The following is a 14,164-nucleotide window of genomic DNA, read 5'->3' on the forward strand; positions in this document are numbered from 1 at the left end:
TGGCTGAGAGTGAGACCACCTCCTCTCTGAGCCCCACAATTCCAAACAAAGCCTTCTGTCCTTTCTACCTCTTGCAGTTTGCAGTTCAGTGTTGCATGAATCTGAAGTGCTCCTCTGAGCTGCCTGCCACCACTCCCCACCCCCGCCCAACCAGAGGACACCTGTGGCTTTTGTCCTCTCTGCATCCCCACTTGTCAGGGAGCAGCACCTGGGGGCCTACCCCTTCCCAACCACAGTCAGGTTGGCAGGCTGTGACTCCTGAGCCCCACCTTCCACCCTCATGGAGTGACCCAGGCCAGGGAGGCCAGGAAGACCCCTCTCTGAGATTTCACATCTTCATCAGAATTTCTTATCCTGATGACAATATGTTGAAGACTTTCCTTTAGCTTCTCACCACAGATCATCCCCAATGATTTCAACTTCACAGTGATGCAAAAGTGTACTCCGTACATTCTTTTTCTTAAATTTTCAGCTCGTTATTCAATAAACTATGTGAGCAGCACTTTATAATGAAGTAGGCTTTGCGTTAACGATTTTGCGCAGCTGATGTAGGCTAATGGGAGGCTTCGAGCCCATGTCTGTGCCGCTGGGCTAAGCTACGACGTTCCATGTATTCATAGTATGAAATGCAGCTTTGATTTTCGATGTATGGCAGGTCTATGGGGAGGTGACCCCGTTCTAAGTTGAGGAGCAGGTTTAGACCCCAGTGCTGCCCTGACTTTTGCCCTTTTCTTTCAGTGAATCCCATAAGGTAGACAGTCGATTTTTGGCCCAAGGACTGATCAAGGTATGGAAAACGCCCCAAGTTGGCCCCTCGGATATTGGGATTTATTGTCATCTACTTTAACTGTGGCAACTCATTGTCTGTCTCCCCATTAGGTCTGGATCCCTTTCCTTCCCCCCGTCCTCCACTCCCCGGCTCCAGGACAGTGGTGGCTTGCTGGAAGAGACTGATGGCAACGAATGACACAGGGATAACGATACCCACTTTAGAGATGAGGAAGATGAGCCCTAGGCAACCAGTGACTCAGGACCAAAATCTCCATCTTTGCTCCCCAAGCCTGGGACTGAGCCTTTGCACCAGTAACTCTCACGTACCAGACTGTCCCTTTCCTGGAGCCAAGAAAGGGGCAGGAAGCAGAGTCCAAAGGGAGCGTCTCCCAGGAGACAAGCTGGCGCTGAGGCCTGTGGTCCGCAAGGGAGGGGAATGTCAACTACAGTGTGAGGGGTTCACTGACTGGGAGAATGGACAGCTTCTGGCTGCTTCAGGAGGTTGTCAAGCAGCTCACTGAATTGATAATAGGCCCAAACCCAGGCCTGGGGAAAGCGAGGAGCAAGGGGTCCTGGAGACCGCTCCAGCCATCTCTCAGTCCTGTATCAGGCCTCTGCTCAGCGCTCAAGGCCCTGTGACAGAGATGAGCCAGCCTGCTGAGTCCCAGACATGCCTTCCTCCTCTGGACAGCATAAGGCCTTGACCAGCTTCCAGGCTTCCCCACCTGAGCACGCGCCATGGAGGAGCAGGAGCCCCAAAGTGAAGCCCCGGCCTGAGGTCAACAAGGCAGGTTCCAGCCTCCCTTGGCCTCCCGAGGGCTGCTTTGGGATTCGGGGTGCGGTCTGCCCCTAAAGCTCAGATTTATAGCTGGGTTAGAATCACAGGCTTAGAAAGCTGCTGGGTCCTTGGAGGGAACGCAGACTGTACATTCTGCAGCTGGGGAACGCAAGGCCCACTGTCTTCATCCATTTTCTATTGCTATAAATGAACACCCCAGACTGCACGATTACAAAGGATAGAGTGGTATTTAGCTTACAGTTCTGGAGACTGGGAAGTCCAAGAGTACTATTGTGGTTTAGATATGAGGGGTCCCCCCGGAACTCCTGTTAAGATGATGCCAGAATTTTCAGAGATGCCATGATTGGGTTATGAGAGCCTTAACCTAGTCAATGGATTAATCCACTGATATGGATCAACTGAGTGGTAACGGTAGGCAAGTAGGGTAGGGCTGGAGGAAGTAGTTACAAGAGGTGTGATTTGGGGGTTTATATTCTATCCCTGGTGAGCACACACACTCTTGCACTCTTGCTCGTTGATCTCTCTCTCTTTCTCTCTCTCTCTCTCCCCCACACCTTCCTGGTGGCCATGTCCTGAGCTGCCTTCCTCTCCCAGGTCCTTCTGCTGATGTTCTGCTTCACCTTGGGCCCAGAGCTATGGAGTTGGCTATCAATGGACTGAGACCTCTAAAACCATGAGCCCCAAATAAACTTTCCCTCCTCTATGTTGTTCTTGTCAGGTCTTTTGGTCACAAAAATACGCTAACTAAAACAAGCACGGAGTTGCTATCTGCTTGTCACCTGGTGAGGCCTTCTTGGTGCATCATAACATGGCAGCGGGCCTCACATGGTGAGAGCGAGCAAGTAGGCTGCGGAACTCACTTTTATTGAAAAAAAAAAAAAAGCCACTCCCAAGATAAACCAGTAAAGCCTGACTGGATTAATCCATTCCCAAGGGCAGGTCCTCTATGTGAATCACCTCCCACAGGTCCCACCTCTAGCAGGACATGACAGAACCAAGGTCCTTCCTGCCCTGCTGTGGAGCCAGCTCTGAATAGGGCCCCTCAGGCTCTACCAGGGAAGAAGCAGTGAGTACCAATGACAGTGGCTGTGAGCCACATGCAGGCCATCAGAGGGCTGAGCTCCATCTCCTCGTGTATAAAATGAGGCTATACTACCAAGCTATTATGAAGAGTCAACAAACACTAAATTTATTTACCCACATGAAAATACTTAGACCAGAAGTGAAAACATATGTCCACACAAAGATTTGCACACAAAAGTTCATAGCAGCTTTCTTCACAATCACCCCAAACTGGAAATAACTCAAATGCTCCATCAACTGGTGATAAAGAAAGAAATGATGGTGTGAACACATGGTGGAATACTACTCAGCAGTAAAAGGAACAAACTCCCAACCTCTCGGATGAATCGCAAAAGCATTATGCTAAGTGACGGAGGCCAGATTCAAAAGGCTATATCTGTAGAACTCCATACACGGGTGAGTCCTAGTATGCAGTATGCCTATAAAGTCCCCCAAAACACTAAATTTGCCAGTTCTAAAACATTACTGATAGGAAAACACAGGATGAGGTTCCTGGGAGCCTCTGGTCACAACATATTTGTCAACCGATCAAAGCTTTGTAGTATATGTGTTTCTGTTTTAAAGACACCTTCTCTAATATATATTGTTGATTTACAAGCACCGAACTCATGGCCAACAGCTCCGTAACTCCTGCCTGAAGAAGCTTGTCTAATGCACATATTTTCTGTAAAAGCCACATCACAGCCTTCTTTTTTTTTTTTTTATTTTTTTTAGCCTTCTTCATTTTTACTCATTTATTTTTATTTTTTATATTCTTTGCAATACTGGGGATTGAATCCAGGGGCGCTTAACTACTGAGCCACTTCTCCAGCCCTTTTTACTTTTCATTTTGAGACGGGGGTCTCACTAAGTTTGAGGCTGGCCTCAAACCTTGTCTCCTGCCTCAGCCTCCCAAGTAGCTGGAATGACAGGCGTGCCCACTGTGCCTGGCTGTCACAGCATTCTTGTGTTTAGGAACACCACCAGCCCTTCACCCTATGCTTGGGACCATTTTAAACAGTGAAAATTCCAAGAAATAACACAGAAATGCAGAAAATATGGTGCATTGCAAAAAAAGACACTTCTTTGGTTTGAGACCTGAAGCAAGAAGGTAGAGCCCCTTCTTGGTCTGACCTCAGCTGGAAACCTGTACAGAAGGGAATCAAAATCTTCACCACTCTGCAAGTGGCCATGATTGGCCACGAAATCACCACCGGTATTGATTCGGGGATCACAAATAAATTTTTGTGGGTAGGCAAATTCGCAAATATGGAATCTGAGAACATCTAAGATTAAATATGCAGTTGCTCCTCCATCAGTGACAGGGATTGATTCCCAGGCCCCTGAGGCCAAAATCTATAGACACACAAGTCCCCTATAGAAATGGCACAGTATCTGCATCTGATCTATGCACGGATACCTTCAATCCTCTCAGATTCCTTATGATCCCTAATGCAATGTAAATTCTATTAATTAGTTGTTCTACTGTCATTTTTAGGGAAGAATGATAAAAGTCTGCACGTGTTCAGTAGAGATGCAATTTTCTTTTCAAATATTTTCAGTCAATAGTCAGCTGAATCTGAGGATGCAGAGCCTGCAGAAATGGAGGGCCAAATGTATATGAAACTCTAGAGGAAAAAAAAAATTAACCCAAGGTGACAGAAAGCAGCTCAGTTATCTGGCAGGTGGGGAGGAGCGGAGATTGATATGAAAGACCCACAGGGAAACTTCTTGGTGACAGATCCTGTCTATCTTGTCTGGCAGGTGGTGGTTACACAGAGGAATACATTTGTAAAACTCACTGAAATATGCACTTAAAATGGGTACATTTTATGACCTGTAAATTATACCTCAATTAAGTGGATGATTCAAAAATGGGTAATTAGCACGAAGCTGATTGTTCCTCAATTCCTTTTGGGATCTTGGGGCCAGCCCGCTGGGATGTTCAGTGTAGGAGGGACGAAGGAGCAGAGCTTGCCACCTCAAGATCCATTTAGAAAATCCATTGACATCTTTTGCTCCCATGAGACAGCATGTCTGACCCAGGCTTCCAAGTTCTCCCTCCTTTCCCTGCCATGGTCAATCAGGATTCTTTTTGTTTCAGATGATAGAAACCAAATTTGACCACCTTAGATTAAAAACAAAAAGAGCTCGGCCATCAGACATGGTTACAGATAGGGGCTCCATTCTAGTCACCAGGTCAAGGTTGGCCACCTATCCTGACTTGGGGACCATGGGCAGGAAGGTACGGCCAGCAGCAGCTCTGTAACATCAAACAGAAGCATCTTTGTCCCAGCAAAACCCAGAACATCATCCTTTGCCCACTTTTCCACGGCCAAGGGAGTAGACCATGCTGGGGGGAATGCAGTCTGGGCCCTGTGCCCATTCTTTTGAAGAACATGGACTGTGGGCTCCAGGAGAGGATCCCACCAAAGAAATATCCAAGTGCCAATGCCAGAATGTGGGAAAAAAAATGAGGACCAGGCAGAAACAGTAAATGCCCGGGCCCAGTGTACTGCGAGCCAGGGCTACTTTTCCTGAAACACATCAAGAACCCAATCCTGGCCAGGCATGGTGGCACACGCCTGTAATCCCAGTGGCTTGGGAGGCTGAGGCAGGAGGATCATAGGTTAGAAGCCAGCCTCAGCAATTTAGCAAGGCCCTAAGCAACTTAGCGAGAAATAAATAAATAAATAAATAAATAAATATGGCTGGGGACTTGACTCAGGGGTTGAGCACCTGTGGGTTCAATCTCCGGCACCAAAAAAAAAAAAAAACAACAACAAAAAAAAAAAACAGAACAACAACAATCCGGGAGGGAACAGATGGGAGGTAGCTCAATATTCTAGAAGCCTACAGAAAAGAATAGGCTATTCTGACACTATCTATCCCAAGGGAAAGAGCAGAAAGATGTCCCAGGGTCCAAGCCTCTGATTCCTGCAGCCCACACTGGCTAGAAAATGCTGCCTGGTTTTCTTCCTCCAGCCGGCTGCTCCAGAATCCAGGTACCGTCTATTTCTTTTGTCACAGAGATCCCATTGACCTAAACATCTTGCCCATATTTTTAGACCAACACCAGTTATTTTGAAAACTGTCTTTTCTCAGCAGAACAAGACTCTCTCATTCCACTCTGTCTTTAGAGGAATATTGTGTTTCTCTTTTTTGGCAAGTATATGATCAGTGGAACCTCTTGAGGACCCGTGAATTTTCTCAGATTCTTGCTGTTAGAGGGTTGTTCTGTCCCACATCCTCTAAGAACTTTCTTTATAGACATACTGAATTTTCTTCAGTTTAATAAAAATTTATTAAGTATCTGCTAACAAGAGATAAGAGATGGGTCCTGCCCTGTCTTTTCTTCTCATCTTTATACTTCTTATTTATTTTCTTGTGCTAATGCATTGGCCAGGACTCCAATACAATCCTAACTGCAGCAGTGAAAGTCAGTATCTTTGTTCTATTCCTGCTACTAAATATCAAGAATAAAGATTTTTTTCTATATGACTGATAGATGTCTTTTATCAGATTAAAAACTCCTATTATTTCTGGTTCCTAAGAATAGTCATTTTTTAAAATCATAACTTGATGATGAAATTTAGCCAATGCTTTCTCTACATCATAGTCTGCTGAGATCTGTAATCCAAAAGCTGTGCAGCCATCCCTAAGTATCTGCAGCAGACTGGGTTCCATGAACCCATTTAAGAACAAAATCTGTAGGTGCCGAGTCCCTATATAAAACGACATAGTACTACACGCAAATGGTGCACACATTTAGTCTCAGCTACTCAGGAGTCTGAGGAGGGAAGATCACAGATTTGAAGCCAAGCTGGGCATCTTAATGAGAGCCTCCCTCAAAATAAAAAAATAAAAGGGGTTGGTGATATAGCTCTGTGGTAGAGCGTTCCCAGTACTGCAAAAATTGAGTAAATGAAATAAAATAAAGAGCTGGTTATGGTTCAGTGGGAGAGAACTTACCCAACATGTACAAGATCCTGGGTTCAATTCCCAGTACCACAAATGTCTAAATAAATTAAAATACAATAAAATGGCTTTATAAATACAATAAAATTCATAGAACATCCTACTGTGTACTTTAAATCAACTCCAAATTAATTATAATGCCTAAATATGCTATGTAAATAGTTGATATAACATATTGTTCAGAGCATAATGAAAGGATAAAAGTCTGTGCATGTTCAGTACAGATGCAATTTTTAAAAATACTTTTGATCTAGATGCGGTGGTGCTTGCCTGTAATTCCAGCAACTCAGGAGGCTGAGGCGGAAGAATAGCAAGTTTGAGGCCAGCCTGGGAAACTTAAGGAGACCCTACCTCAAAATAAAAAAAAAAAAATTAAAAGGGTTGGGGGTGTGGTTAGGTGGTAAAGCACCCCTGAGTTCAATTCCCAGTATAAAAACAAAACAAAACAAAAACCCTTTGACCTTTTGACTTATGACTGAACCTGCTGATGTGGACTCCCAGATCCAGGCACCCACTGTACTGCCCTTTTCTGTAGTAGAGAGTGTGCGGAAACCTAGAGGAGGGAGCAGGGAGGATCAGGTCAGCAGATCCTTCAAGAATGCAAAGGAAGAGAGGATGCCTTTTGGTTGCAGAGACGATCTAAGCAAAGAGATGAGGGTGTAAACATTTCATCAGAGGGAACTAATCTGCATGGTCCTTCCAGGTAAAACCCTACCCTGGTTTGGGAACTCTTGCCCACGGTGGGTTCAGCTCGTGCCTCAGCCCCATAGGAACCATAACGGCAAATCCAACTTGGGTATTCACAGAGAAGTCAGCACATATGGCAAAAATCAAGAGAACAGTCAAGATTATCCTCGAAAATTGCTTAAATTGCCCATAAAAAAAAACATACGTAGATTTTATGTCTAAAACTCAGAAAGAATTCTAGAAGGCTCCTGCTTGCCTGCCAGGCTGACTGTCCTGCTTCAGTTTGAAGCTTTGCAGTGCCACCTTAATGCACATGAGCAGATTTCTTAGTTGCTAGGCGGGTCACCTGAATTGGGCTTACAAATTGGCCAGAAGTTTCACCACGTGGCAGGCCACTGTGCCGGGCATGCTGCAGAGAGTGGATGCCTTGTCCCAGAGGACCAAGAAGGCCCCTTTGTCTCTCTTCTCAGTCTGGCTGACGCTGGCCCAGACACACCTGGACGTTCCTCCCTTCCTTTGCAGGCACAGTGACCAGGTAGAGATTGCCATCTCCCCAAGCCTGGCTTCTCTGGGATCCTCAGACCCAGTTTGCTCAGGAAAGACCTTCCCCTGCCTTTGTGATCATTCAGTACTACCTCAGGAAAGGTGTCTGGCCTATCATGACCCCTCAGACCTGGCAGCTGTGACTATCCTTGCTTTCCTATCAACAATTTCTCGCAGCCACAGTAGCCTGTGAGAAAGAGTGAGCAGCTTGTATTTTTCCTTAAGTGCTCCAAGATCACTTCTACCTCAGGACCTTTGCACTGCTCATCCTCTTGGCCTGGACTGCTTTTCTCTCTCACCATTAAGGTCTTAGCACACATGTGTTCTCCTCAGAGACATCTCCCAGATTCCCTCTTATATAGCAGCTTTATCCAGTCACCCCTCATCACATAACCTTGCTCATTTTCTTCTGAGCATTTATCTCTATCTCCCACCCACAGTCAAGGATTTTGCCTGGCACACAGCAAGCACTTAATAAATACCTACTGATTGACTGAACAATGGAATCTTGTCGCGGTTCCTTGTCATTGGTCTGCTCTATGGCTGCCCTATCCATCTTTGGAGTGTCTTCTTCCCTCCCTCACATATAACTGGGGACACTGCACTGCCTGCCTAATCTTGGGGTCCCAGTGCTGACAACTCACCCCCAGGCTCTCCTGAAACTCATCCCACCTCCATCCTCCTGTCCCCAAGGCCTACTCCCCCCCCACACACACACACAACCACAGGCAGCTGAATTCCAAAGCCACCCTACCCACGTGTCCTCTCGTCTTGCCCCAGGGTTGGGGCTGGATGGTGCCAGGGCCAGAGTGGGCAGAGGCAGCTGTGGACATCTGAATCGCAGACCTGCCCAGAGTGTCTCCATCTCCTGCCCGCCTCTCCTCCCCTCGTGGGCCTCCAAGTGATCATCCCTGGGCGACACCTCCCGCCCCATTCATCCCCATTAGCCGCTGTCCACACCGGTCCAGAGGGAGATCAATTACCAGCGCTGGCCACTGAACCGTGCTAATGAGGATGTACACTCCCTGGGCTGGCGGCAGCCGAGTGGGAGGGCCAAGGGGGGCGAGGGGCGGAGAGAGGCCCGGGGGCTACCTCACTGAAGGCTTGGGGACAGCCGCCCTCTGCAAGATCCCTTTTTCGGTCCCCTCACCCCTTGGAACTGCGTTTTGGCTCAACTGTGAGAACAGCCCTGGGCTGGAGCGTTAGGGTGGCCCAGTTGGACAATGTTCCTGGACAATGTCAGTGTCCCCGGCCCCCTTCCCTCTGCCTTGTCTCCCTGCTTCCCCACACACCAAGGACCAGACTCCTAACCCTCTGCCCACCCTCGCCCCAGGCAGAAAAACCACAGCAGCCTCCAGCTCCCGCAGCCCCTGGGCCCTTGCTCTGCATAACCAGCTCTACTAGATTGTACTGATCTGTATGAAAAGACATTTAACCCCTCTCATAATGAGAGCCGCAAGGAGAAAAACGTTTTCTCCTATCAGATTGGCATAGATGGAAAGGGTGGTTAAAGGCAGTGTGGGCTCTGGTAGGGGCTGTCAGGAGGGGAAGGTCCCATCCTCTCTTATTTCTGAGACAGTAAATGGGTGTGACCTCTCTGGAGGGCAATCGGCCAATAGCTATGTAAATGAAAAATGCAGGTGCCCTTTAACCCGGCTGTTCTCTCCCAAGCATTTATCCTGCAGAAATACAAGTGTCCACACACAGAACAGGGATGATCAGTGCCTGGAAACACCTCACCGTCCATCTGGAGAGGCCAAATAGGCAATCGCACCCTGTCCGCACAGGGGGGCTTCCTCACCTGGAGGGTGGGACAGCCGAGTCTTGTCTCCCAGGGGTTGTGAGGATTAGGTCGGTTAACACAAATGAAACGTGCCAAGGAGTGTCCAGACAAGGCAAGTCTGAGTGCTGGCTGCCATTACGGGTTCGCTGTTGTGGAAAAGAACTGGCGGATCTGAACACACTGACGTGTGGTTATCTCCCCAAATGCTGGTAGGTGAAAAGCACACAGGGGATGTGGATTTGGTTCTGGCTTGCTTTGTTCCTTGAGATGCACGTTCTAACGAGCAAGCCATTTCTGGGAGGTACAGACAGAACTGGGGACAGTGGCTGCCCCTGGGGACCAGAAGGAGACAGAGGTGACCAGGGGCTTTGCGCTTATTTTTCCATGCAGTTTGTGGCTTTTAACCACCTGCCCATGCACCGTCTATCTGATCAAATGAATTACTGTGAAAGACTGGTATGTGCCTGTGTCTCCCACCAGACTTGAGCTCTTTGAGGACAAGGGCTGAGCCGACTGGGATCCCACGTGGAGTTCTGCAGAATCTGCCCAGGGGTGATTCCAGGGAGATGCCCCTGGATAGGGGTGTGGTGTGCTGCCTGGTCAGGAAGGGTTAGCCTCAAAGAAAGCAGCTCTCTGAAGTGGGAAGCAGACCTAGAGAGCTAATGCCCAGGAAGGACCCTCCCTGGAAGTAGGACTTGCGTGTGCAGATGCATCCAGGCTTCTGGGCATCTGAGGCAGCCTTCAGTCAGGGCTGGAGGCTTGGGCTGCAGCAGAGATCCTCCGTATGCAAGCTGATGTCTCCATCTCTCCATTCAACAGCAAAGGGGACCAAGGAGGCATTACCGTGGCAACAGCCACAGTGTTAATTGTGTGACTTGCACATGCCTGATTGGTTCAGTTCCAGGTCCCCGGATACATGGTGATTCTGCCCATCCAAAGCTGAGGAGCAGAAATGGGACCCCCCCCCCCCAGGCCCCAGCAGAGACCTGTTGGGGTCACCTCTGCCTTCAGTCTGACTTGGGGCCCTCCCCTCACTCACATTCCTCATCTTCCTGCCCAGTAAAGCTGTGGCTGCTCCAGCCAGAATCCTGGGGGAGAAAGCTTGGCTAGGCCTCTCACTAATCTAGGTGTGGAAAAAAGAGACCAAAGTGGGAACAGAGTAATTCTCTTAATGGGTGAAGAGGGAAAACATGGCTTATTTCTGCTAAGAAACGCCCATGCAGCCCCAAGACACCAACCAGCTTGATATGTGTGCACAGGGCTAGGTCTTTAAAACACTTCTTGGAGCTGGGCACAGTGGTGCATGCCCGTAATCCTAGCAGCTTGGGAGGCTGAGGCAGGAGGATCTTGAGTTCAAAGCCAGCCTCAGCAAACTTAGTGAGGCCCTAAGCAATTCAGTGTGACCATGTCTCTAAATAAAATACATAGGGTTGGGGATGTGGCTCAGTGGTTAAATGTTCAATCCCCAATACCAAAAATAAATAAATAAATAAATAAAAATAAAAAAGCTGCTCAGTGGTTCAATCCCTGGTACCAAAAATAAATAAAAATTTTAAGATATAACACATCTTGGAGACATAAAAACAAGATACAACAAGATGGAGACAGTGTCCCAATACTTAAAACACTCAGGAAATAATACTACACATTTTTCTATGGCATACAATATGAATGCAAAGTTTTTTTAAATATCTATTTTTTATAGTTGTAGTTAGATACAATAACTTTATTTTATTTATTTATATGTGGTGCTGAGGCTCGAACCCAGGACCTTGTAGGTGTGAGGCGAGTGTTCTACCACTGAGCCATAACCCAAAGTCCCACAAATACAAGATTTTTTAAAGGTGAAAAGTCTGAAGTTTGTCCAGTTGGCCTTCTGTATACATGCTTGGGTTCTGCATTCAAGGGCTCAATCAACCACAAATGGAAAATGTTTGGTAAAAAATGTTCCCTTGTTCCTGATGTGGACTGTGGAGTTAAGCTTATGATGGCTGTGTCTGTACGGAACAGGTACGGACATTTTTCCTCATTATTATTTCCACATAATACAGTATAATAATTAGTGACACAGCATTTATGTCATATTTGGAATCATAAGTAATCCCAAGATGGTTTGAAGTATAGGGGAGAAGCCATCAAAAGGAATGAAATCCTATCATTTATGGGAACATGCATGGAACTGGAAATCATGTTAAGTGAAATAAGGGACAGAAAGGGACAGAAAGACAAGTACTGTGTGACCTCACCCATATTGGAATCTGAGTTGATCTCAGGGCTGTGGCAGAGTACTTGTCTAGAGGCACAGGCTTTGGATTTGATCCTCAGCACCAACGTCATTAATAAATTAATTAAATTTAAAAGTTGAGCTGGGCATGGTGGCCAAAGTCTGCAATCTCAGCGACTTGGGAGGCTAAGGCAAGAGGATTGCTAGTTCGAGACCAGCCTCAGCAATTTACCAAGGGCCTAAGCAATTTAGTGAGACCCTGTCTCAAAAACAAAACTTTTTTTAAAAAAGGTCTGGGGATGTGGCTCAGTGGTAGCTCCCCATGGGTTTAATACCCAGTACCAAAAATAATTAAATTAATTGAAAAGTTGACCTCATAAGCTGGATACCTGGATGTACACATTTAATTCTCCCTCCTCAGGAGGCTGATGCAGATAGATGAATTGCAAGTTTAAGGCCAGTCTGGGCAACTTTGCAAGATCCTGTCTCAAAATAAAAAAGTAAAAAGGGCTAGGGACCTAGCTCAGTGGTAGAGCACCCCTGAGTTTGATCCCAGTACTTTATTAAAAAAAAAGTTTATCTCACAAATAACAATAATGTATTGTAGATTTCAAAAAGCTAGAAGAAAGAATTTTGGAAGTTTCATCACAAAGAAATGATAAATTCGGAGGAAATATTTCTAACCTGATTTAAACATTATGCAATGCATACATGTATTGAAGCATTATAGGATCCCACTAATATGTACAATTTTTGTTTTTTATGTATTAATGAAAAAATAAATTTAAAAAAATAGCCCAACATGATGGCACATGCCTGTAATCCCAGCAGCTCTGGAGGCTGAGGCAGGAGGAATTGTGGGTTCAAAGCCAGCCTCAGCAGAAGTGAGGTGCTAAGCAACTCAGCAAGATCCTGTATACAAATTAAAAAATACAAAATATAGCCGGAGATGTGGCTCGGTGATTGAGTGCCCCTGAGTTTAATCCCCAGTACCCGCCAAAATGATAATAATAGGATGATTCACATAGGTTATACTGTATAATATTATGCCATTTATTGTGAAAGGGACTTCAGCACCCATGGATTTTTGTATCTGAAGGGTTCCTGGAACCAACCCTCCATAGATCCTGGGGGACAATTGTATAGCCTACACTGGGAGAGCCTGAAAGGGGCCAGAAGAGAATAGTAAAGAGGCTTTAGTTTCATCCATTTTTAAAAATGGAATGGGTTCCTATTTTACTTGTGTTATTTTAAAAATCTTAAAATTAAAATAAGAGGTGTTTGCTCCTTTTGCTTTTTCAACAAGGCCCATCCTGACCACCCCACAAACCTCAAGGCCTGCACCACCCGGCAGATGCCCTCCGCACGCTCCTTCCTGGCTCTGATGGTTCCATGGCACACAGCGCCCCCCACAGGTCAATTCCCCAATATGATCTTCACGGTAGAGCAGAGGTCAGCCAACTCAGCCATGAGGCAAATCCAACCCCTGGCCTCTTTTAATCTAGCTTGAGAGCTAAAGATACAGTTTTCTAATTTTTAATGATAAAAAAATTAAAGGAAGTCTGGGTGCAGTGGCGCACACATGTAATCCCAGCAGCTCGGGAGGTTGAAACTGGAAGATCTTGAATTCAAAGCCAGCCTCAGCAACGGTGATACTCTGTCTCTAAATAAAATACAACAACAAAAAAAAAGGTCTGGGGATGTGGCTCAGTGGTCAAGTGGCCCTGAGTTTAATCCCTGGTACCCTCCCCCCCAAAAAAAAAATTAAAAGAAGGATGATAATTAGATGAAAGTCAAATTCCAGCATCCTAAATAAAACATTACTGGAACAAAATCCCACCTGTTTGTTTACACCTTGCTGTGTTTGTTGTTGTTGTTATTGGGGATTTTTTTTTCTTTTGTACTAGGAATTGAACCCAGGGGCACTTAACCACTGAGCCACATCCCCAGCCCTTTTTTATATTTTGAGATAGGGTCTCACTGAGTTGCTTAGGACCTAAATTGCCGAGGCTGGCTTTGAACTCATGATCCTCCTGCCTCAGCCTCCCGAGCCACTGGGATTATAGGCATGAGCCACTGCACCAGGCTCACCTTGCTGTTTTCTTCCATGAAGGTGAAACTGAGTGATTGTGCAGCATGTGTCTAAAATGTATCTCTTTGACCCCTTGCAACAAAGTCTGCAATGCCTGCTCTGCATAGCTCTGTAGCCAGTGTGTATATGTTATCTTTATTTTGTTCCCTTATGTATCCCAAGTGCCTACAATGGTGCCAGGCTCATAGTAGGTACTTAATAAGTCTGGGTGAATAAACAGAGAAA

The sequence above is a fragment of the Urocitellus parryii genome, chromosome 1 (genome assembly GCF_045843805.1).
Source record: "Urocitellus parryii isolate mUroPar1 chromosome 1, mUroPar1.hap1, whole genome shotgun sequence".
NCBI lineage: Eukaryota > Metazoa > Chordata > Mammalia > Rodentia > Sciuridae > Urocitellus > Urocitellus parryii.